This window comes from Lepeophtheirus salmonis, chromosome 9, assembly GCF_016086655.4.
Source record: "Lepeophtheirus salmonis chromosome 9, UVic_Lsal_1.4, whole genome shotgun sequence".
Lineage (NCBI taxonomy): Eukaryota > Metazoa > Arthropoda > Copepoda > Siphonostomatoida > Caligidae > Lepeophtheirus > Lepeophtheirus salmonis.
Window position 1 is genome coordinate 5,622,009 of NC_052139.2, and position 25,176 is coordinate 5,647,184.

At 28.6% G+C, this 25,176-nt stretch overlaps 1 protein-coding gene across 2 annotated transcripts in view; it reads right to left on the bottom strand.

The window, feature by feature from the left end:
* Nucleotides 1–25,176, bottom strand: part of LOC121124122 (uncharacterized) — a 137,820-nt gene that overhangs the window by 91,177 nt on the left and 21,467 nt on the right. The window contains exon 2 of one of the 2 annotated variants that reach the window (XM_071890957.1): nucleotides 20,561–20,639. The exons of the other annotated variant lie outside the window; for it this stretch is intronic. The gene's annotated coding sequence lies outside the window, so the exon portion shown is untranslated. The remainder of the gene's footprint in view (nucleotides 1–20,560; nucleotides 20,640–25,176) is intronic. 2 annotated transcript variants of the gene reach the window in all.

The window sequence follows — 25,176 nt, forward strand, 5'->3', positions numbered from 1 at the left end:
AACAAATCAATTTCCTGTCTACCAACACTTGTACTTTTTACAGGCAGGTATGAATATGAATATTTAACCATAATTAAATTTCTGAAATCTTTAATTAAATTCTCTGATCAAGCGTTTGATATAATCTTTTTATTTATGGTATTAAATGGTTTCCACAGGCTGAACTTGGCCCAGGTGCCACCTGTGTTGAGAATCCCTGCTCTAACATTTTTTACTTTAAAAAATTGCAGATGTAGATTAAAGTGTACAAGCTTTTGTATGTACTTTGAACTCAATGTATGATAAGGAAAGTATGAGTATTGTTGTCTGTATTTTGTTTGTTTATTATAAAAATGTTTTACTTGTTATTTTTCACTTGATATTAAGAATGTTTTCATTTTTTAAAAGATATTGTTATGATGTCTCATAATATAAAAAATAACATTTACATTTTCCTAGGTAATTTCGCAAAAAATTGCTTCATCATACAAATTATTCCTTTGTACATTACAAAGATGTATCAACTGAAACATAGATACAAAGAAACTTTTATTAAACATGAATTAAACAAAGTGATTTTTTTATTGGTAATCTCAAGATTTCATATTTTCAAAAGTGATTTTTTTATTGGTAATCTCAAGAGTGTTTCATATTTTCAAAAGTGTTTTAATTATTGTATATTTCTTGAAGAAAGAATATATAAGTAAAAAGTAATTATTAGTGGGTGTACTAATGAAAAAAAAATGTTTTTTTAATAGTTATCAATAGTGTTGTAAATCCTTAGCATTATTTATTAAAATTTATGATTTTTTTTTCCGTAAAATTAAATTTTTGTGCCCAGTTCTAAATTTTTGAAATTATTTGCCATTTTTTTTTTAAATAGTACAAATAAAATAGTAAATGACTATGAGAAGATTTTTCTCTCCAAAAATCATAACTGGTACCCTTCTTTCCGGAACCTCGAGTAGAGTCACAATTAACTACTCTGACCTTGTCTGGAAAAACAAGGACTTAATCAAATTTTACAAGAAAAACAAAAATGTAGGTATAAAACTAAATATATATTTTTTTCAATGGAATGAAGGTGAAATTTTATTATTTTGTGGCTCGATAAATGGGGAGATTTAAGACTAGTGGGGACAATACTTTTTTAGTGTATTGCTTGACCCGTCAAAAAATCCATTACACAATATTTTTTTTCTTGTATATGTCTTCAAATGATAAAACTCATCAATAATATATAAGTTATGCCAAAAAATGAAAAGTGAATATTTCGCAGATTCATTGTTTTTCCAGACATGGGCGGTATTTACAAAATTATTTCAGAAATATTATATATGTATATCCTTAATATTTTTGTACTACCCAATCCTTTTTAAAAGTATACATGATATACAAATATAATATATCTGAAATAAATTTGAAGACATATACAATAAAAAAATTATTGTGTAATGGATTTTTTGACTAGCTTTTTGAGACCATATGGCTCTATAGATGTTAAAGCGTACAAAAACACAAATATCCCAAGTGGGAAATTGTTAAAAGTACATATTAGTTGATGATATGAATCTACAAAAGATTTTTTTTTTATTTCATAGCACACGGCAACAGATTGTGTTGTGCAAATATCGAGAAATGCCCAAGATTAATAAAAATATGCATTATAAGCATTTATTAATCCAATTTTATCCAACAAAGAAACAAAAGCTTACGCGTTACTACTTCTCCAACACAAAAATATACACTGTATTTGATTGACAACTGTCAATGTTTCTACTTCTTTTGTCCTAATCAATCTTCTTAACGTTGATTAATTGAATTAGAATTGGTTTTTTAAAGTTGTGAACAATTCCTAACCATTATTGAATAATAATTCCAAAGGAATCGGCTAATACCGACTAAATTTGAGATTTTTTATCTATAAGTCATCAAAAGAAATGTTGAGTCATACGACGTGGTACAAAATTAATTCATTAGTATTTAGCTTTTATTATGAAATAAATTAATAAGCAAATATAGCCAATAAAAACTATAGAGATGTAAGCTCTGACAAGGTAAGAGAAAGCTACATTGATTTTTCTTGAAATTAAGTATGATAACATTTGTAATCTTCAGAGAATTATCGTTTATTCCTAAATAAATATTATTCTAATTAACCATTTAGGTGTGTTGGCAATTGTATTCAAAGTAGCCAATTCATTGTTCAAATATTAAAAAAATTAGAAATTGATTTATTTTATTTCTTATACTAAATTTGGTCAATATAAGTGTCATAAACCAATAAAGATTTTAAACTATCTTTAAATTATTGGGTATCTTAACTCTTTTCATAAATTATAACACAAATCCTATAATTGAGTCAAATATGTCTATGAAAATATTGTGATGTAGATATGTATATAGAAAGTACGGGCGCCGACATGATTTTTTCAATCATGGGTAGCAAATTATAAAATCGTGACGTCAATAGAGGCATTTACAGGATGGGGGGGGCATTATTCTTTTTAATAATTTAACTAAACAAATTGTAGATTTTTTTATAATGCCAAATGTGAAAAATTACTTTTATCAGAGGAGATAACAAACATTTCTTAAAATTTTAGATTTAAAATATTTAATGTTGACATTTAAATTTTGTAAGACTACTGTGATAACTATAAAATTCAGCAAAATTGGTGATGGGGAAATGGGCCCTTTGTTTCCATCGCTTTTATAGGAAGTAAATAAATAATTTTTTATTTTCTCGTTTTCCTGATTTTAGTTAAGATTCTTTTTAATGTTGATGCACCACCTTTGTGGGGATCTCTGATCAAGCGTAAAAAAAATAACAAGTAATAATTGGGCATATCACTTATATCATCATGGATCTCTTAAACAAAATTGGTTTAGAGCTGACAAACCTTTTAAAGTGTTACTTCTACGGAGTTATGAAATCAGATTATTGATTTCATCAAAAACAAGGAAAAGGAGGTAGTAAGCAAGAACAATTAGAAACATTGGGTTAATGTTTACTGAAAAAATTTAGTAATATTATAGTTTTCCTTTTTTAATTTTTGTTCAAGATTGTTTAATGCTGACAAACCCATATAATAATCAAAATTATATATATATATATATTTAATCAAATTCTATCTATGACTATGCTTGGTATTTCCCCCCCCTCTTTTACTTGATAAATTATCATGTATATAGAATAAAAGATTTTTTTTCCTTAACTAAAGAAATAAAACTATCATTTTGAGTTGTATTGTATCAATATGCAATAAATATTGAGAATCGAATATATATGTGTACGTATCAATTCTCTGTGGATTATTGGATGTTGTAAATTTTTATTTGTGTATGTATATATATCATACTGTATCTTTGTATAAAGTATATTTCTATTCATTTTGAAAAAGAAAAAAAAAATGAGAAGAACAATATTTTAACTATATCCCTTTTGAAATAAAATTCTTGCTATTAATAAGATATACCTTTACTTTTTGTAATTTTTTTTTTTTTTTTTTTTGCTGCGCACTTGCTTTATTTTTATAAATGACGTGTTAAAATTTAAACAATCTTGAACAAAAATCAAGAAAAAGAAAAAAAACCAATTTATTTTTTTACTTCATATATTCTTACAGTACAAATATTTTATAGTATATTTGAGTGAATTATAGGTTTTATGGAAAAAGTTACAGGACTTAAAATTTTTTACTATAGTTTAAAACCTTTAGATTATTTAAGAAACTTATATTTACTCTGATATGATCCCTTTCAAATAAATCCATCAATTTATCATTATTTTATTGTGACAATCATTTTTGGATATTTCAAGTTCAATTTGTGTCGTCGTGGGTTAATAATAATAATCTATTTATAAAAAAATTCCTTAAAGAATACAAATCAAATCCACCCTCAATTTTAAGATAAATAATTCTAGCTTCCTTTTGAGTTGACGGTACAAACATTTAGTCTTTCTGAAGTTATTAAAATAAACTTCATTGTTAGGAAATAATTTAGGCCATAAAAAACAAAACTGTTATCTGCTCTGAAGAACTTCATTACTTTCCTTCTAAAAATTACTATACTGTATCTTGTGTGCATAGCAAAACTATTGGACACTTGCATATGCGTTTTAGGGTTGAATTATTTTTGCCTGATTAGAAAAACGACAACCCAAAATCAACGTTGTAACTTGACAATTTGTAGAATGTTTTGAAGGAGAACAGCTTAGCTGTCATGACTTTTTAGGACAACTTTAATCAGCTGTTACAACGGAGGAACGGAGAAGTAAATAAATAAGGTCATGGGCAAGAAATAGCCCGATGTCGACCCTCAATTATACCCTGAGTCCAACAAAGACTTACATTTATAACTCAGTGATAAACCCTCAAGGTCTGAATTGTGTCTTGTATGAGGGCATGCAAATGTTCAATCAGGTTTGTTAAATAATTGAAACTGACAGAAAAAGAATTTCACTCCTCAGGAGTTGAATAATAATAAAAAAGCTCAGGAATGAACATTCACTCCTCAGATTACGAATTTAAAAAAACGGTCCACTATAAAATACACATTTTTTGAATCACTACGTATAAGGTCAAAACCATTGTATTAATAAAAAGAGCATTTGTACAAGATCTTTTCACAAGAAATACAGGGAAATTGTATATTGCATAGATAGTTATCATCTCAATCTTTTTTTCTAACATTGCATGGAACATAAATAGGTCAACTTGAATCGATGTACTCAATCAATTTATATTTATAAAGAACAAATAACAAATTTTATATAAATTACTTACCATAAGTTAATTTACAAATTAAGAATTTATTTCAACACTTTTGCATCCATGGGACCTTTTTGTCTTATAAGTTCAATATACTACACTTGTTTTAAATCTGAATGGTTTTTTAATAGCTTAAATGGCAAACTATGTGTCATATTTGATAATTAAAAATGAGTTATAAATATTTTGTATGCTACTGAATATCATTATTTTTCTCTGTTTAAAAAAAGGACAATTTTAAAGCTTTATAAGGCATTGATGTTTTATCATATATTTATTCGTAAATATATTGAAATATTTATGTTTAAAAAGATTATTCACTTCTAATGTATACATAAAAAGCTTTTCAAGTTTGAATTAATTTTTTTCCTGTAAATGTATTAAATGGTATATTAAAGTTTTCTTCAATCCTCCGAGTTTTAATCGTACCTCAAATCGCTAGGTGTTTTCTTTTTTAGTGAAACGATGCCGAGAACAATTTTCAGTGACTTGATGATTTTAAATATCGCAAGCCATCCATATCAATAAAAAAGGAATAACAACGTGTTTGCAAAATGAAGGAACGAAGCAACAGAAAATAATACAATAGTTTGTTGAAATTTGTCTATTAAACTTCTTTTTTATCTCGTTATAATTTTTTTAATTGTAATCCTATTTTATTATTGTTTAATTATCTATGAAATTATCGTTGGATGATTATGAAATAAGTACTGCTCTTAATTTATAATGTTTATTATATTTTATATCAATTTAGTTTTTTTTACTATGTAGTGATCCTTGAGACCAAAAAAAAATCAATACACAACCAAAAACACTTTCAAATACCTCAAGTTTCAAAAATTTAATAAAACTACCAACAGGAAATAATCCATTCTTACTTTCATTTTAATTTTCAAAGAGGAAAGTAATTACTTTTTGTTTTGACTAAATAGTAATAAGATTAATTTCAAGATTGTTTGAAACTTCATGTGCAGGCCTAGGTTGGGAGATATTGTAATTTATTTATAGTTCCAAAACACACTTTTGTTATGTTTCCTCTACAATTATCAAATAAAAATGATGCCGACTATTCAAAAGTAACTTAGAATTGATTGACACTCTTTTTTACATATTTTTACTGATTGATAGAGATGTGAAAGTTTCTCAAATTCCGGTAAGTGTAAATGAATATAGAGTTGGTTGACTATTTGTACTTTTATGTTATAATTATCTCTTCTCAAGATTTTAACGTCCTCAATAGATAAGGAACATTATTAATATCCTTTTTCAGCAGATACCAATTTTTAATGCAAATTTCCGATCTGGTGTTTACGCTCACGTGGATTCCAAATAAAGAAAAGGTTTCACAAGATCAAAAATAGGCCTCTAATTCACAGAGACATTTATTGATCAAAAAATTAGGCAATTGAAACTAAATTTACAAGTAGAACTTATTTTCCATACTTACTAATCTGATCCTATCAGACAATTATAAATTTGAATTTGCTTCTAATTTTATAGTGGATGAAAAAAGCACTGCCACAAGAAAAAATTACTTTTGAAGAACCGTTGAAATGTTGTTGTTTTTAAAAAAAAAAAATTTGCTGTAGAAGGAAATAATGTTTTCCATGAAGTAAGAATGTGTAATTTGTTTAGTTAGTACAAAGATTTAATGACCCATTCTTTTAATTTTATTATTAACCAAATTGGAATATTAATTAAGTCAATTTTTCTAAAATGGAGATGGAGCAAATTGTTAGGAATTACTATGAACTTTGTGGCTCTTGTACATTTTAATGACTTCATTAAATAATACCCTCTTTTCGTAAGCTTATGTCACGATCTAATAAAGAGTTAATTGCTCAAATTTACAGTTGTTGTAACGACATAATTAGAAACCGCATTTCTTTTTTTCAAACTATATAATACAGAGATTTATTTGTTGGGAAATGTGCTCAGATAAAATAACATTATATTAGATGAGACCAAAGCTATTTATCTTTTCCTAAAAAAAACTTTTTATTTACTGGTTACAACCTTGAAAGACTCAAATGGTATTAAATATTGTATACATAACTATGTTGTATTCCAATATTTACCAGAAGAATAAGCGAAGCAATATGATGCAACGATATATTGGGGACACTTTGTAACCCTCTCCACTTAGAGCGTTTTTAAGAAAATAACACTAAATTAAGAATACCAGATTATTTCATTAAATAAGGTATATAAATTAAGAGTAATCATCAAAGTTTTAGCTCCGGCGATGACACATTTATTTTGTATTGAACGGAAGCTCCAACATACTTGACGAATTTCTACTTGAATAATTAAGCCCCACTAATGCTCAGTGGAAGATTGGAAGATCCCATTGTTTTGATGGCAGACTGAACAAATCTTTCTCTCGATTATACTCCAAAAATAATAATACAGAAGATAGAGATCTAAGAATGAGAGCTTGGGTTGTCCATGGATTTTTGTATTTTTTTAGGCTCACAATCTCAATTTGATTTTTAAAAATGAACAAAGGGACGGAGAGTAAATTAATCATTATTATTTACCAATCGTGTTCTTACTATTCAGGAAACTAAACCTTTCAAAAGCCTAATTATTCAGCTATCAAATAATATCAGTCTCAATCAAGTGTTAATAATATGACTACCTTTTAAATATCAAAAACTTAAGGGGGCAAATTCAAAGCGTCACACATTGCTAAATGACACACTCTATATTATTCGATCTTGCAGTACGCTATCAAGCAAAATCCTCATTTTGGCAAGGTGTTCAAATATGCATAGGTTCATTACTCTTCATTAAAGATGTATATAACTAACCTCTTTGAGTTTATTTTTTGTATTCACTTCTTTTTCAAATTTAAAACATAGGTATATTAATAATTTTATGTATTTCAATCATAAAAATAGTAACAAAATTAAAAAACAAAAATACTATTTTTTTTACATAATATATAAATATGAAACTTACAAAAATGTATTCTTAAATAGTTACCTCCCTTTAACAAATGCATTTACATATTTTATTTCAAATGATGTACGAAGCTCTAAATAGCTTTCAAACTTTAACTGGATTATAGTATAGTATTGGTATATTCTCATACGTATAATATACTTGCAAATGAAGTTATAAAAACAATATTACTTTTTATTAAATTGTTTTTTAATGCATGAACAAAAAAATATAGACACATTTTTATTAGATATGTTCAAACAAAATATCCTAATTCAATAATGTAAATATTTAGTGCTTTGGCCATTTTTTCTGTAAAATAAAGGCCTGTGCGTCACCTTCTCTAAGTCTATATTAATGAGGAGTCAATCAATCTTTAACTAATGTCTTATCAAAAAGATTAAATAAACCAATGTTCAAAGTATAATTTATTTTTTCATCATTTAATTTATCAAATAATGGTATATATAATTCCTTTAAAACATGTAAATTATAATATAGGTAGGACTTATTTACATATTTGATTATTTGCCTTCACCACGTAAAGGTCGTAAATTATTGTATAAAATTATATTTATTAATGTATTTACTCTTTAAAATCATTAATCAAGATTGCAGATTTTAATTTAAATTAGCCGTTTGAGCTTATATCTCATCTCAATCATACCTTCCAAAAGATTCCAAATTTTTCTCACACCACAACCTTAGTAAAATCCCGTTTTAACTCTTTGAGTTGACCACCTATGTTAATTTTAATTAAAATATAAATGAAAATGTAGAATCTTTTATGATGAAGTTTAGTACTTTAATAGTTGTTTCGGAAATCCTATTTTTTTTCATTCTTCAGCCATTATTTATTAAGTATAATACAACCTCATCGCTGCCACCAATTATAGAGATATTTACTATACACTATTGTTTTTTTTTATATTAGTTAGTTATTACTAGTTTTTGTCATCTAAAAATCTTCAAGTTATACAGGACCGAAAAAAAGCCTAAGTCATGGTCCTCTCCACTTTTTGAGGATTAACAACTATCAGATAGAAGTAAAAAAAAAGTGATTAATTATAATTTCAAAGTAATTTTTTACCACCATTATAGCCTAACCTCATATAGGAAATGAGCTCCGGTCAAATTATCAAAAACACTCTCCTGCTTAATACCCCATTTTGTTTGTGTGCTCTTGCACAATTGGGCGCTCATTTTTTGACCACTTTTTTATTAGAAAATACATTTACTTAAAATCCATGTTCTAATCCCTTTTAATTCTTTCAATAATATCAAAGGGCTTTTGTTTGATGTTTTTATTTTCCAGGTTACGTAGGGAATGAAGAATTAGGGCCCGATGAACTAAATTTAAATTAAAGTCAAAGATAAAAAATTAAAAAGAAGGTAAACTCATTTTCAAAGATAAGATTCAGACCCTTTACTCCATCAATGATCGTACTGGAGGCAATCCCAAATAAAGAGATAAAAAGTCAGTGAGAGTTTGGAAAATATTTGGCCCAGTAATAGTTGAGAGAAGAATCTTAGGATATAGCGGGTCCAGGGAGTAAGTCAATAACTATAATTCACGAACTCTCATGTAAAACACTTTTTCAAACGCAAAACAAAAATGGTCGAATCCAGACAAAATAGGCAGAATAAGCAAATATATAGGTAATAAGCAAAATAAGCAAAATAAATCAGCCGGCTCCTCTTCTACGACTGCTCGAGGATTCCCGGAGTCTGTAACATCCTAGAAATTTTTTTGAAGAAGAATACGGATCGAATCTGAGCATACTAGACTAAATGATCACTATCTCAAGTCAACATACAGCGCATTTTAAGATACCTATACTTTTTAATTACACGTCTTTTGAACATAGTTTAGGATATTTGATGTAAAGACAGATGCCTTATTAAAGTCTTCAAAACATTCACGACAAAGGGTCAAGGAAAATGCATTATTAACGTTGTTGTAAGATTTTTTAAATAACTCCAACGCCATCTATAGATATCAATAATATCAATTTTATATAAAAATAAAATCCTTCAGAACAATTTTATAAATCAGTAAAAAAAAAGTCAAAGATATTTAGCACATCAAGATTTGATTGTGAAGGGAATATAATGGAGGGGTGAGACAAGCAAATATAAAGTATTGAATTTGAATGGCCACCTTAATTTACTTTACATAATTTTTTTTTATCACAATCCCATGTTTGAATAATTTCAACAACAGAAATAATTTCAATTGCTATCAAATGACAGGTCTTCTACATTTGTTGCTTTATGAACACAAACATACCTATCCAGTTACCAGGAAGTAATATACGCAGGTACTATGTTATATATATTCATAAAAATATTTTTTATAAAACTCTTCCTAACAAAACAGATGATGACCAAAAACAATGGAACTAGATAAAAGAGATGACTTATGAACAAGGAATGTATGTACAAGAAATACTGGAACATAGGAATTCTATATAGATAAAAGCCTTGAAATGATTAAAAATATGATGAATATCGGAATAAAATATGAAATATTTAGATATGTATATACATTATTAAATAAAAGAAGAGAAATGGCTTTTAGTCCTTGCATTATTATTTCAAAAGAAGTAATATTTGACTTTGGGCAAAATTATATCCAATTAAATGCACTGTTTGAAAAATTAAGTGGTTTCATGTCTGTTCTTTTTCTGATCAGCTGTACATAAATAATAGTAGTACGAGTAAAGAGTTATACCAAGTTATATGTATTAAGTCTTGAATGAACATATGATGTAGTATAACGGTGTATTTTCTAACACCAAACAAAAAAACTTTTTAAATCATAGAACCTCTTTCATTAAAGGAAGAATTATTGAGGTTTATATAAGATTTAGTAAATGGATTCAATGGATTTTAAACAAAAAAACCTTCATTAATGTGTATCTCCATGGGATTCAAAACAGTGCTTACATGAGGGTCAGATTAAACGATTTCTTTTATTTTATTCACATTTTACAGTTGGCCTTCCAGAACATGTTGTATCTTTGACATCAAATTACCGGAACAGAATCTAATAAACCAAAATTGCATGTGACAATACGGCTGTTAAAATAAGACCCTCAACATTATTCAGAATTTTAGCCGTCTGACGTATGTTTTTGCCTTTATCTAAGGAAAACTGCAAAATATGGTGTAATGATGCCCATATTTGACGACCACTCAAACAATATTTATTAAAAAAAATCACAAAACTCCTTAAAACGGTTTTGTGTACAAAATTTTATTTATTAATGGCATCTAACGTACACTGATTGCACTTATACAACGTGAGATACACATTACTATAGCCACCTTTTGGAAAAATAATGGATTTCTTTTACTACATTTATTTACATGAATTACTGTCATATCCTTTTTTACAAATGAAAATTGAAGCATTTGAAGCACCACAAAATTGACAAACTATTTTTCATTCTTTTTATTGGTGAAAGTTCTCATTACTTTCGCCAATGATGTTTGTAAATAAGGGATTCTATGTTTTGCAATAGTCATTTTGCTTCTTTCCATTTTTTTTTTTTTTTTTTTTTTTTTTTGCGCATTTTGTAAATGTTTTTATACCTATATTCTTGGGGGACAAGGAAGGGGAATGCCTGAATATAAGAAAGAAAATCCTTTAAGCCATAACTTTTGACATTTGCAATAAATGCATATAAGTAAGTATGTACCGTACAACGTATTAACAGGGTGTTCCAAAATGAGACCTACCAAAGAACTTAAAAATCTGACATATATTCATTTGAATTATAATCATATTTATTAACTCTCTGTTAGTGACCTGGGATATTTTAACTCCACAATTAAAAAAAATGTTTTTATTCCTTTGAAACTAAGCTCTATGGCCAATTATTTTCAGTATGCATTTCATTTAACATTACATACATATTCTTTAGGACTTATTAATGTACTTTATAATTTTTTTGTCGAGGTTTAGTTAATTTAATTATCTGTTTTTCTTTTTAATTTCATGGATGCTTCTTTCATTTTTTCAATGTGAGGAATGAGGCGTACTGCGGTAGGTAAAAAAATGTAATATTGTTACTCTTATTTTAAAAGATAGACGTAACCTATATAATAATCATTCAACTTATTTATTTTTGGGGTTTCATTGTACCAAGATCACAAACCGTGTTACAAAAAGGATGTTTACTAACTTTAATATCTTTTTACAGGTTTTATATTCCACCTAGTACAATTGACCAATATATCGTGCAATGTACAAGCCCTTGTTCTAAACAACTTGGTGGAGACGCCTCCTCCCTCAATAATAGTCTGTTTGCGCAATATTTTCCGTAATATATTTACCATGCAGAGAAACGGTAAGGGATTTCAAATCAGGAATATAGGAATTGCTCAAAAGTGCTGAAAAGGGCTCAATAGTGTGACATTTACTATTCTGGCACATTGATTGTAGTTTAGGTAGGAAATGCCTTCACCATCCAAGGCATCGGTAGGGATGGCTTATTCGTAGAGTGCAAGGAGATGGCAGGAGTGAAGTTTAGGATACAATAAAATTAAGACCTTCGTTAACATCACCTCCCTGTTTTATGATTTCAGGAATTACAAGAGAGATATTAACAAATCCACAATTTATTAAATATCACAAACAGTTTTTCCTATTTTATTCACAAAACAATTATTTGTATCCACTTTTAATCCTATGCATCTAATTTGTCTGAGGCAACGAGATCTGCACAGTCTACACTCTTAAATTTATGTTATTAAAGTTACTTGAGCTCAAAAAATGGGCTACTCTATTTATTGCGTAAGCTTAATAAATTCATGTAAGATTTTTAACCTTCCGTTATTTAACATCATTTGTATTACCTGATGAACAGGGTAAAAATGGCATGGTAAACAATAGAAGAAGAGCTAATAAGATTACATCATTTAAATTTTGTATCTTTCTCTTAACTACTTAATCCATTTTCTACCTGTAAATAGCAAAAGTAAACTATTATGTCTTTAAGACATCAAGAAAAAGAAAAAAATTAAAGTAATCTTAGCATATGGAGTTTTAACAATATATAGTTTGTTCTTATTGTGGTAAAAACAATAATTTTTTGTTTTTGATAAAATTTAGTCCAATTTTTGGAATGAAATTAATACCCATTATTTTTTATGAGATTGTATATATTTTATAGAATACCGGGGTGTTCCATTGAAATCTGAACAGTTATACTTCAATAATTAATTAAGGTTCATTAATTGAAAATAATTTATATTTTGGTATATTAAAATAAAAAAGAAATAGTAACAAATCAAAACAAACCTCAGTTCTCTAGCTTACGTATAAGTCGAGAAAATGACACTTGAATGTGATCGACAAATTTCCATTGGTGCACTTTAAGCAGTTTGGCGTATCCAGAATCACTGTCAATACCGTCAGAAATTTTGAAACGTTGGAGAGGAAAAAGGACTCTGTCAAAAAGGCCAAACTGGTGCTGTTTGAGTTATAAGAAATATCCCTGGTCAATCCCCTCAAATTCATGTGGGCCCATGCAAGAGAACTGAGGGTTTCACACCAAATTGTCTACAGAACTATCAAGATAGATGGTGGAAAGAGCCTTGTGACAGTGGAAAGGCCACTTTTGACACCAGAAACGAAATAAATTTAAAAAAACCTTCTTCTCCGTTTCAAAACTCTTTTAAAAGAGTCTTTAGACTTCCGTTAAACTCTTTCTTGAAACTTTTGGCTCCTCTACAGCCCTGATGCCAACCTTTTGACAAACAAATAAAAAGGTACAGTATCCGTCATCCAAATACCGAGTTCCTCAAAGCCGCTACTTTTATCCAGCACTGGGATGCGATGGCATAGGACCATATCTGCCACGGTTTCCAGGCCTTCTACCACCTACTGGAAGCTATCATTGCCACTACCGGTTGCTAGATCAATGATTAAGCGAGCTCAGGCACACATCTATTTGTAGAACTAATTTTGTTGAAATTCTATTGTTCATTATTTTTGAAGTTTAAAATTCAAATTGCAATGGACCACTTGCTAATAGCTACAATTTTTTAATGGCGTGTCTACTGCTGTACCCCTTAGTCCTCACACTGAAAAAAAAGGAATCCAAGAAATCAAAAAGAGAAAAAGAAAGAACAACATTTCCGCAGAACAGCTATTTAATAAAACTCAACGTTACTTAAATTTACAAATAAATCCGAAACAATGAATTATCAAGATAAATTAAGAATGGTATAAAATTTAATTTAATGTGTTTGGAGCATACGAAAAAGTATTGTCGATAAAATGTAGATTTAAAGGAATAAAAGGCATCTATATACATATGTCTTGGGTTGTGTAATATCCCAGTTCACTGACAGAGGGTTAATGAGTTTTATCAAAAGGCTAAATTGACAGCCATTCAATGGAATCCATTTAACTTAATCTCTAACGTAGTAATTAGTTAATCATTTGTTGATGCATTTCATTATTTATTTATTAAATTATTCTCATTCAGCGATTTATATATCTTAATGAACTAAAAAAAACTTAATCAATCCATATTTTAATTAATAATATATAAATTTGCAAAAATAATAATATAAGTCAACAATAAAAAAAAAGATTTTTGGTTTATTCCCAAAAGTAGTAGTTGAAATAAGCATAAATGTATTTTCTGGTGATTTAAATATTTATGTTTGATTACAAAATAAAACATGTCTTAATCTCTTAAAACTCTTAAATTAGTATTAATTTCCATAAACAATAAAGGAATAGTTTTATTTGTGTATGAATAACATTTTTTTTGTTTTTTTCATATCTTTAAAATCATAAGGAACCTGAATTGAAGTTACAGTAATTTATTTATTTATTTTTAAATTGTATTCTTTTATATTGGTCTATCATATTAATAATATTGATATATATTTTCTATTTTTCTCACAAACAATATTATTTTTATATTCATAATTGAATATAAAAATAAGCTATTTTTTCTTTTAAAAATTTTATTGAGAGCAAAAGTCCAAACAGTCTCAGTAATTAGTTCAACAAATATCGTTGTGGATTTTAAATTGACTAACGATTGACAGTTGTGGAACTAATATCCTATACTTTTGCCTTATAAATGGGGATTTTATATAAAAAATAATAAAAAACCCACTAGAGATAATTCAAGAATAAATAGAGTTTTGTAAAATATACTTTTTATTTAATACACTTCCTTGTTAAAATATTTACTTCAATTCTTGCCCTTAAATAAGTTCTTATATAAAAATATTTGCAACCAATTTCCGCGAAAAATTGCCTGCACTTATACTGCTTATATATGATTTTATCATTAGATGTGATTGACCCATCTAAGGATATGAATTCAGTTTTTCCATCTGCAGAAGAATCGTGGAACATCGATAGTGACTGTCGAAGTTCCCTCTAATAATAAGAAGGGAGTTCTTATGGTTCTTGAAGCGACGGTGATGATTTTTAATCTGCCTGATGTCTCAAAAATTATACTGCACAACATGTTGATCTGAAGCAAAGGCGATTCTAAAGGAGGTTCCATTAATTGACAACGGTGGTTCTAAACCTGTCCCCAGGTTTTACAATTATTCGTCATAAATCTTGTTTGTCTGTAGTGCAATTTGGAACAATTTATAATCACAAATCTGCAGATGGTAAAGCTATCAACAGATCCTTGGAGGAGTCTGACCCATCTATAGATTTAAAAAATTTGGTATATGAATAACTATAAACGTGATATCATTGCAGGCAACATTCCCGAGGTAAATTTTCTTATGGTAATATTCATGTGTCAATTTTCCTATGGGTAATCCTTCGCCCACAATTTTATACATCTAAACTGTTAAACAATTAACAATTCCCTTCATCCCTGTATAATCTCTTTAAAAATAAAAAACTTTATGTTGCTTTTTCATGTATATTGATCAGCCACTTGTGAAATAACCCTGTATACATGAATGAAAATAATACCACATTTTAAAGGTAACAAAACTATTAATAATGTTTTGTTTGTATATTTTTTTCTTAAATATTAGTTTCCATGACATTAATTGAGTAAAATTAATATTACAATAGAGTTTTATTAATATGTATAAATCAAAAAATGAAATATTGATAATTAAATCCAAAATTGATGTACATGTTTCTTGAAAAAATAAAAAAAAAGGAAATTTTTCTAACAAAAATACTTTACATTGTATTGCTTTTTTTATTAAAATAAATTATTTAGTAATAAATAAAGCATTTCTTACTAATATATAGACATACAACTATTGAATATTTTGTAATTTGTTGTTGTAACAACATCAAATTACTCCTGAGGGAACTTGTTTTAATTAATCTCAAAATAATTTTCGTTAAATATTCTGTGATATTAGTGAATGTAAATTAAATTCGTTTTATTTTTGTTCCCTAATTCCTTTATTGTGTATAAAAATCAAACCTTGTTCTTAAAATTAAGATAGGAAAATGTATAATATTAATATTTAGATTTGAATATATGAAACTGCTCGGGATTTTTTACATAAGAAGGTGTTTACGAAAAAATTTTATATCAAAATATTTAGGTACATTTTACGTATCTGAGATCTTTATAGATGAGAAAACTGTATGTTTGATCACAACCCACAATAAAAAGTTGATCTGGTATTTTTTTTCCCCGAAATTTACATAAGGCGCTAATAAAAGTAAAAAACCTGTTCTTCAAGAACTTAGTTGAGAAAAATAAATTGGCTATGGTCACTATTTTATGTGCAAGAAAACCCACAAAAGCGCCCTCTATCAAATCAAAACCTGCCAAGATCTCAAACTTTAAATAGTAAGAGGTAATCGAATTACTTTGATTCATTACATTTCATATTGTTTTTAGTCATAATTATCGTTTAAAATATTTTACAGTCTTACCACGATAATAAAGTCTGTATATACGTCTTGCCGGACCTTAACCAGTCTCTATAATAAAGTCTATTTAAGTAATATTGAGATGATTATACCAATACCAGCATTTAGCCAATTCAATTAACTGAGATGATGTTAAAGAAAGGAGAAGGATTAAAGAGGAATAGTCTAAACTTATTCTTTTAACAAAGGACATCCTATGAACTGCTGAATTATTTTACTCAAGCTTTATATACAATACACGTCTGCCTAACTATGCCAAACTGTATTTGTTTCTTTATGTGTTTAACATACTCAATATATCTAAATTCTTAACATAGAAGTAACCAAAATTGCTACTTTTACAATAGATTAAACAGCTTAAGCAAAAGTGGTCCGTCAATATATCTTTTCGCAAAATTAAGTTTGAATTATTTGTGCAATTTCCGACGAATTATTATCAATTTCTATATTCAAATTATACTCATAAATCCTTTGGAGGCTCCGTAAATTGAACTTATATTAGCAAAACATGTACTTATAATTAAAGAATCAGGTATTGGTAGATTTAATTGGACAGACCATTTTTGGGCAATTTAAGTATCATAAATCAAATGAAGGTTTTTGGAAATTTCAACTCATCACAAAAATTTAAATACAAAGCCTATAATGGATCGAAATACGTCTATGAAATATGGGGCCATAAGCGTGTATATGATGTACAAAATAATTTGAATTTGATTTTTTTTTTTTTTTTCTATTACTGTTTTTGTGTGCACTCACCAAAAGTAATATATAAGCTGTAAAATTATGTCTCTAAATCCAAATTTAATACACCAACTATTGTAGGAAAAAAAATAACTACAATGAAAAACAAATTCAATTGTAATAAAAAAACTTGACTGTTGTTAATAAAATATTCATCCCTTGTTTTCAATATTTTAGGTCAAAAATGTGTAATATTATTTATTCTATAGATTTTTTTCTTTATTATACTGCATGGGCATCCGCAGGATTTTATTGGGCGGGTGAGGAGGAGGGCTTGATTTTTGGAATTTGTAGGGGGAAAAAATCGAAAAATTTACATTTTTGGAAAAAAAGTTCTAAATTTAATTACAATTATGAGCATAAAATTTTGTTTTTTGAAAAAAAAAATCCATATATATCCCATAGTCCCATGGGAGCTGTTTTTCATAGAGTGAATACAAAAAAAATAAAATAAAAGACAAATTTGGAAGGGAAAAAAAAGTGTTTTCTCAGTTAAGCCTGGGACTTTTCACCCCACGACCTATATATTTATTTCATGCATTCTTACACCATACACCATTTACACCATAGATAGGCAATGATTCTTCATTCAGGGTGAGATGTTAGCACCACAACAATCTATTAATGAATAAACAAAAAACAAACCATTTTCCTTTTATCATCAATAAACGGTGTTTTTTTCTCTTCAAAAGCCATTCCTAATTACAAATTGAGCTTTAAATGTAAGAATATGTAACAAAGTAAATTTATTTGCTTTTGTAAAGAAGTGCAAACAACCAGTGCTGAAATTTAGACGTACATACTTATGAGGGTATGTATTTGTATATGAATATTAGAAGTTGTATGTAATGAATGATGTCAATAATAAGAAAAGGGAGGGGGGGGGGGAATAAAAGTGGAATACATTTTAATAAAATAAAAAACTTTTAGCATTTCCGTCCTTACATACGTTATATAGATATAATATTAATATTTTTCTCCCTTAATTTTCTTTCTCTGACACATTTTACCAAATACATATACGTATATTCATATAGAATTAATTAAGGTAATGCGGGGAATCTGTAATAACAATAAAGGAATCTAGTCAAAGGAAACACGTTCTTTCATAATTACCAACTACCTTCAATGTATGACAAAAAACACACTTTAAGAGCACATAACTGTTGTTCTTTCTGCTTGTTTGACTAACTAAAGAAGTAATGTAACATAATCGTACTATGATAGTAAACATACTTTGATATTTTTATGAATAGGGTCGTTTGACTTTTTGTTAGATGTGTTGGGATTTTTTTATGGGAAAAACCCTTTTATAATACTTTATATAAAAGATATTATTTTTTGTCAAAAGTAATTTTAGTAAGTGTTGCCCGTCTACACAGAAACAAGCTAGAATGTTTTTGATCAAAATTGAGTGTGTATTGAATAATTGTATTATTCTAAGAATCATCCTCCATTTATATCAGTAAAGTATTCTTGTTACCTGATTGGAAGTAAGGAAATTCTATTTGATGTAGGCAAAATGGATTGTCACAATGAAAGAATAATAAATTGATTGACTTTACTTGAAGAGGAAGATAGTAAATTTATTTTGTTCCTATTTTTTTTATATTGATAAAAATTGAATGTAAAATCTTGAAGCAAGTAGGAGTACATTTTTCAATTTACTCTGCCTACAGATTGTACTGTTATTTATTTTTAGAAGTTTTAGAGATTGCTTAAGATTTTTTTGTTTTGTTGAATTTTTAATATTGTTGGCACTTTTGATGAGGAGTTGACCAATTCCTGCAGATCCCCGATGGTCAGGCTTCTGAAACCAGTATTGTAGCCGCCTTTAAATACTTTTTGAGAGCGGATATTGTGAATAAATTTGAGTGAGTCAACTATTGAACAAATTTCCAATTGTCATTTTTTTATTTATTATGGGGGATTGGATCCTTTTTTTTTGTAAAAATATATCAGAATTGGAACTCAAAACTTGCAATAGCTTGACCAAAGTTACGAAAAAAATGAATAGAATCCAGAAAAAACAACACAAAACCAGTTGGTAATATGTTTAAATCCAATTGGAAACCATATTATTTATTCAATAGATCCACTTTCATAAGCAATAACAGCCACGACACAGAAGCGAACATATATGAGGCTCCTGACGATGAAGGCATTGTCTATGGTGTACCACGCCGGCAGCTTGGAGAATATCTAAATTTGAATGAAAGGTGTGGCATACATTTTTATACAAGACTCTTTAAATTGATAAGTCCAGAAGGTTGAGGTCAGGGCTGGAGGAGGGGCACATGGAACCAGGCCAGATCTCAGCCTATTTTTGCTGCTGAATTTTTTGTTTTTCTTGACTGTAATACAATTTATGATGATGAAGGCAGTCTAAATGCAGATCGCACAATCGTTCATTTTTTTTATTGCTCTGATATTTTTACACTTAAATACATGGGATCAAAAATAAACTGTTTTTTTTTTAATATTTCAACTGTCATTTAAGTTGCCTAATAAAACCTTGAAATAAAAAGAAAGACTATAAAATCATAAATATATACTACTGTAAGTTTTGGGTTCCTACTCTGCAGACTGATTCTCTAAACGAATGGTTAATGTCGTCATGTGTGTTTCAAAGTACATATATATTTTTGAAAAGAGGAATTGTTGTAAGCTATTTCAAAAAATAAAAAATATCTAAATTTTTCAAAAAATTGTATAGATTAGAGTAATTTTAAGTTTCCACAGCACACTTGTACGCATTGAACTCTATGTATAAAGGTTATTTTTTTTGTACAAGTATGAACAAAAATTAATTATTCTTTTTATATTTCAAATAATGACGTTATTTTCCTACTTTTTTTTAATAAGAAAGATCATTTGGAAATAGAGTACATATGTTATATTGTGGAGGTGGAAAGGTTTTAATTTTAAGGGAAGCTATTATTTTTACTCAGTTTTTCTTCTATTCACATTTTTTCATGCTTATAAATTTACTTCAAAATGTATTTTTTCAAAAGAAAAAAAAGAAAATAGGAATTAGTGTTCATAATCGGTCCAAGGACGAGTTATTTTTCGGTTAGGTCTCTATATAAGTGTATGTAAGTCTTTTATATACATTTATGAACGATATTAGATTATCAATGACTCAAAACAATTTTGGTTTCACAAATATATTTTTTCTTAACGATGAGTTTTTACAAATAATCATTTTACTTACTATTTTCTTGTCTATATTGTTTTTAAAGATGTAACAACATTGGCAATAGATTTTTTTCCCAATAGATTATCTGAATAACCTAGAAAATAAAAAATAAACTTATGTAAATGTGTCAATTCGAAAGAAAATAAATTACAGAAACAAACATAGATATATTGTATGGGAGTAAGTAAGTAAATTGTTTTATCTCATATTGAATCTTAAATGTGCAACTAAAACATAAAATGGGGTGTATTTTAAAAAATAAAGATTTTGTAACAAGTTAAAGAATATTACTAGTATAATAATATATAGTTTATAAATTTTGAAAAGAGCAGGCTAAATATAAAATTGAAAAAAATGTTCAAATAATAGATTGAGGAAAAAGTATTTTCCTATTTATTTCAATGCTTATAAGAAGTGTTACAATCATCTGATTTAAGCAAGTATGGCCTGTTCTGTTTGATAACTTATCGCCAAAGAGAGTCTAATTTCATAATGCCCTTGTTGTAGAAGCCCTTATTCCTAGTGGCAAAAAACTCGGAGAATTAATTTTCACAGGCCTCTATTGGCGCCAAATTTTCACTCCCAAGCACCTTGATCATAGACCAGAAGATATTATAGTCACTTGGCACCAGGCATTTTGAATGTAGTGGGTATGCATCAAAACTTCCCATCTGAGCTCCTAGAGCTTCTGGTGCGTAATCAAAGAAGTTTGCAACCTGTCGTTGCCTTTATTTCAAATTATTCAAAGTAGAGCGTAAAATAGAGCAGGAAAACAATTGCTTGAAACTCTTTTGTGCAACACAAACCAAAAGGTATTGGGTACGTATACATCACAAATTTTCATATTCAACGCAAGATAAAGCACGACTAAAATGGAAAGTCAAATACTTCTTGTCTGTATTGTGTTTTTAGTATAAACTCACACCTTTACAACACCTTATCGTATGATCTGATATGACCAAAAATGAACAATATATACTTAGTTATACTTGGTTGGAAATACGTAATTAATTTTTCCCAACCTAATATATGAACAGTTGATTTACAAATTAGAAATAAAAATGTAAAATGATTTTTCCATTTTATAAAAAATTATTTTTACCAAATGATAAATAAGAATTTAAAGGAAATTTTTGATCTTAACTTAAATATTTTGTAAGACAAAAATGTAAAACTAATCTCTGAAAAATTAGTTTCACTACATCAAATAAAAAAGATAAAATCTTTATTCATATTGGTTTCATATATATCTGAAATTAAAAGACTTGTATTATATTGATTTTAAAGGTTATATGTGAAGAAACTGAAGTTGTACAGGTATTCATGTATCTCAAGTACCTGCTTCTGTTTGTACTTTTCATATAAGACAAGAAATGTCATCGCAGCGAGATTCAAGCCTAAAGCATCAAATCTTCTTCATGTGGGTAACACTTAAACAGAGGTATCCAGGCTAAAGTGAATGGCTCGTAATACCATCTACAATGCTAAGAAGAGCCTAGAGCACAACAAGACTATAGAGAGGCAGGGGTGTTCTGGAAACCCCCATTCTTACCTCTAACGGTAATGCGGCGCCCCTGATCTGGTTTCTGGAGGGTTACAGGCGCACAGTAGCTTGTACATCCACATTTTCAAGGCAACCCTAATTCTCCTGGGTCCGGACAAATTTACATGACGACAATGTTGCCTTTCAGCAAGATGCCCCCCTCGCACTGCAAAAATTACCAAGACCTTCTTTGCTAACAACATCGCATTCTGGGACAACAAAATGTGGCAACCATTAAGCACCGAGGGTAATCCCTTCGATTTTTCTTTCTGGTCGCACATGGAAAGGAGGACCTTTTACATCAGTCTCCTGAATATTGAAGCCATGAAGGGATCCGTCGACAAGGAGTTGGCTGACATTGACCTGAACTTCATTTGCAATAGTTGTAACTCTTTCGCAAGAGGCTTGTCGCCATATGTGAGGCCAATGACAGCCGAATAGAATAAATCAATTCGACATTGGCTATAATATTCATGTATTGCCTTGTGTGTAATTCGGCTGTTTTTGTGACGCTGAATCAATTTTTTAACCCCTATTCATCGGGATATTTTTATGTATAAAACCAAAATATCGGAACTAAGAACAAAATATTTGTGAAATGTACGTTATAAATACTAAAAAGTTTTTGTTGAGCCATATCATTTATAGGAGTATTGGGCCATTTTTGGCCAATCTGAACAAATGGAAAAATACCAGTCCAATGTGCAATATTTGCATGAAAGAACTGCAAAGCAGAGATCCCCTTATTAACAGATGCCCATTGCTCTCATATGGGAAATGCCAAACAATGCAAGAAGAAGATGAAGATCTTCGTATTCTTCAATTTATGAAATGTACAAAATTGAAACGAATTATGGATAATAACTTTAAAATTGAATATGACTTAAGATCAATTTCTGCTATAGTAGCACATATACCCTTTTGTAAGGTTGTGTTCTTTGCCGTATGAACTTAATTTTTTGTAAGGTATGCATCTCTGTACTAGTTTATAACGTATGTATGTACTATGATAAACAGCAATAAATTCTTAACTAATTGAAATCATTTTTGGAAGAAAAAAATTATCACTTTTTTTAAGTTTGTTCCTCGCCTATTATAAAATTGAGTTTAAAAAGTGTAAGTTGGTCAGATAGAGGAATCATCCTTTTAAATGAGCATATGTTAAATGGCTTATACATTTATACGTATAAATAACAATTTCTATTCATAAATGTTAATAATCCTAAATTTATAGCTCAATTTTACATGTATTTAATAATATTGGTTGATATTTATTATCTCCTTTATTTTTATGAAAAGCCAATAAACTCGATGAACCATGTGCAGCGAACGTGTGGACTATAATTTTTTCCAACAACCAATAAATTATGAATTTATAAAGTCCTTGTACTTATTATGAGGTAGTTTATTCAAATGTATCATTTTTTAAAGGAACTCTATTTCTAAATAAGTTGTTCAATACGACTGTATGAGTATATTGTGGGCTAAGAACCAAAATTTCGTAAGTGGCACAACCATATTAAGTGATTTTATTGTAGGAATATAAAGCATGCAACTAATAGAAATAATAAATGTATGTGTCTGAGAATTTAATCACTCAAACCAACCACCTTCAGCTTCAACCACAGCCTCTAAGCTAGCCCTGAACATGACACAGCCTTTGATTATGAACTTTTTGTCAATGTTGGCAACTGCCTCGAGAATAGAAGTCTGTAGGGAGTCAACAGTCAACTTACTCTCCAAGATACAAGGGATTCAGATCTGGGGAGCTAGGATACCACATTCCCATTGTTCAAAACATAAACAACTTAATAATTTTCTAGCTAATTTTGATATTTTTAAAATTTTAGCATGATACCAGATCTGTAAATATCAATTTAAGCTCTCTTGCATAGTTTGCGTCCTTGGGGTTGCATTTTTGTAAATAGATAGGAAATCAAATCTATGCACAAATGCATATAATTAAAAAGTGATTTATAGTCGTTCTCTCAGTGCATAGTTTTACTTGACAGAAAATATTAGTCAATTTAACAAACTAAAATTATGTAGGACTATTTATTCCGATGCGTGTTAATTACTACTTAAAACAATAATTGTACACATTTTTGAAGGAAGATTTTGCAGATGGCACTAAAAATATTGGATTAGACTATTACAAGAAAAATGCACGATGTCATTAAGTGAAAATCTAGAGTACAAAGCTATCAGCTGTCATTTAAATAGACATTATATTTCACAAAAGTCAAAGTTGATTTATAGTAAATATCAGCTACGACAATTTGCTTCTGCCAAATCGGAGCAATATTTTGTGAGAAAGATAAAATATCACCCATGATTAAACAATGGACAAACTACAACTATGGCTTATTGCTCTATGGAGTCTTCTCTATTGCCCATATAATTTTTTTGTGAAATTTGTGGAGTATGAATTCAGAGTTATACCTTGCCTCATTGCCCGTTACCACACAAGAATATCGAGTTGAATGTTCAACGTCAAACTATACAGGCAATTGGGAAATGTCCATAGCGTAATGAGGCATGGTACTTTTTCAGCACCAAAAATCGACCAATTGTCTTGAAACGTTGGTATAGGTAGGAAGGCTCAACTCACTTGAAATAAGCCTTGCAGGGAAAAAGTATATACATTCAGTACAATCAAAACTTTAAAAGCAATTTCCCCTGATTAATAAAATTGTCACTTAGGACGGTTTGGTTCTTACTCCACAATATAATATATTAATATTTGTTGTGGAAAAAATAAATCATGCAGAAGTGATTAAATTGGATTATATAATTACGTAATTAACTGTTTGCATTTATTACCCAATTATTTCATTACATGTTGAGAGACGGGTATATTAATATACATATGTAATCCTACACCGTTTAATATGAGTAGTGAACTTCCTAGAAAACTGATGCTTTGATCACCGAATGCATTTAATCCCTTACATACATCTATTTAAACAAAGTGTTGATGACAAACGAGGATTTATGAAGAAGGAGTATTTAAAATCAGCCAAAGATATTGATTTGATTAAGAATAAAAAATAAGAATAGTGGTACTGCCACATATTTAAAACAAATT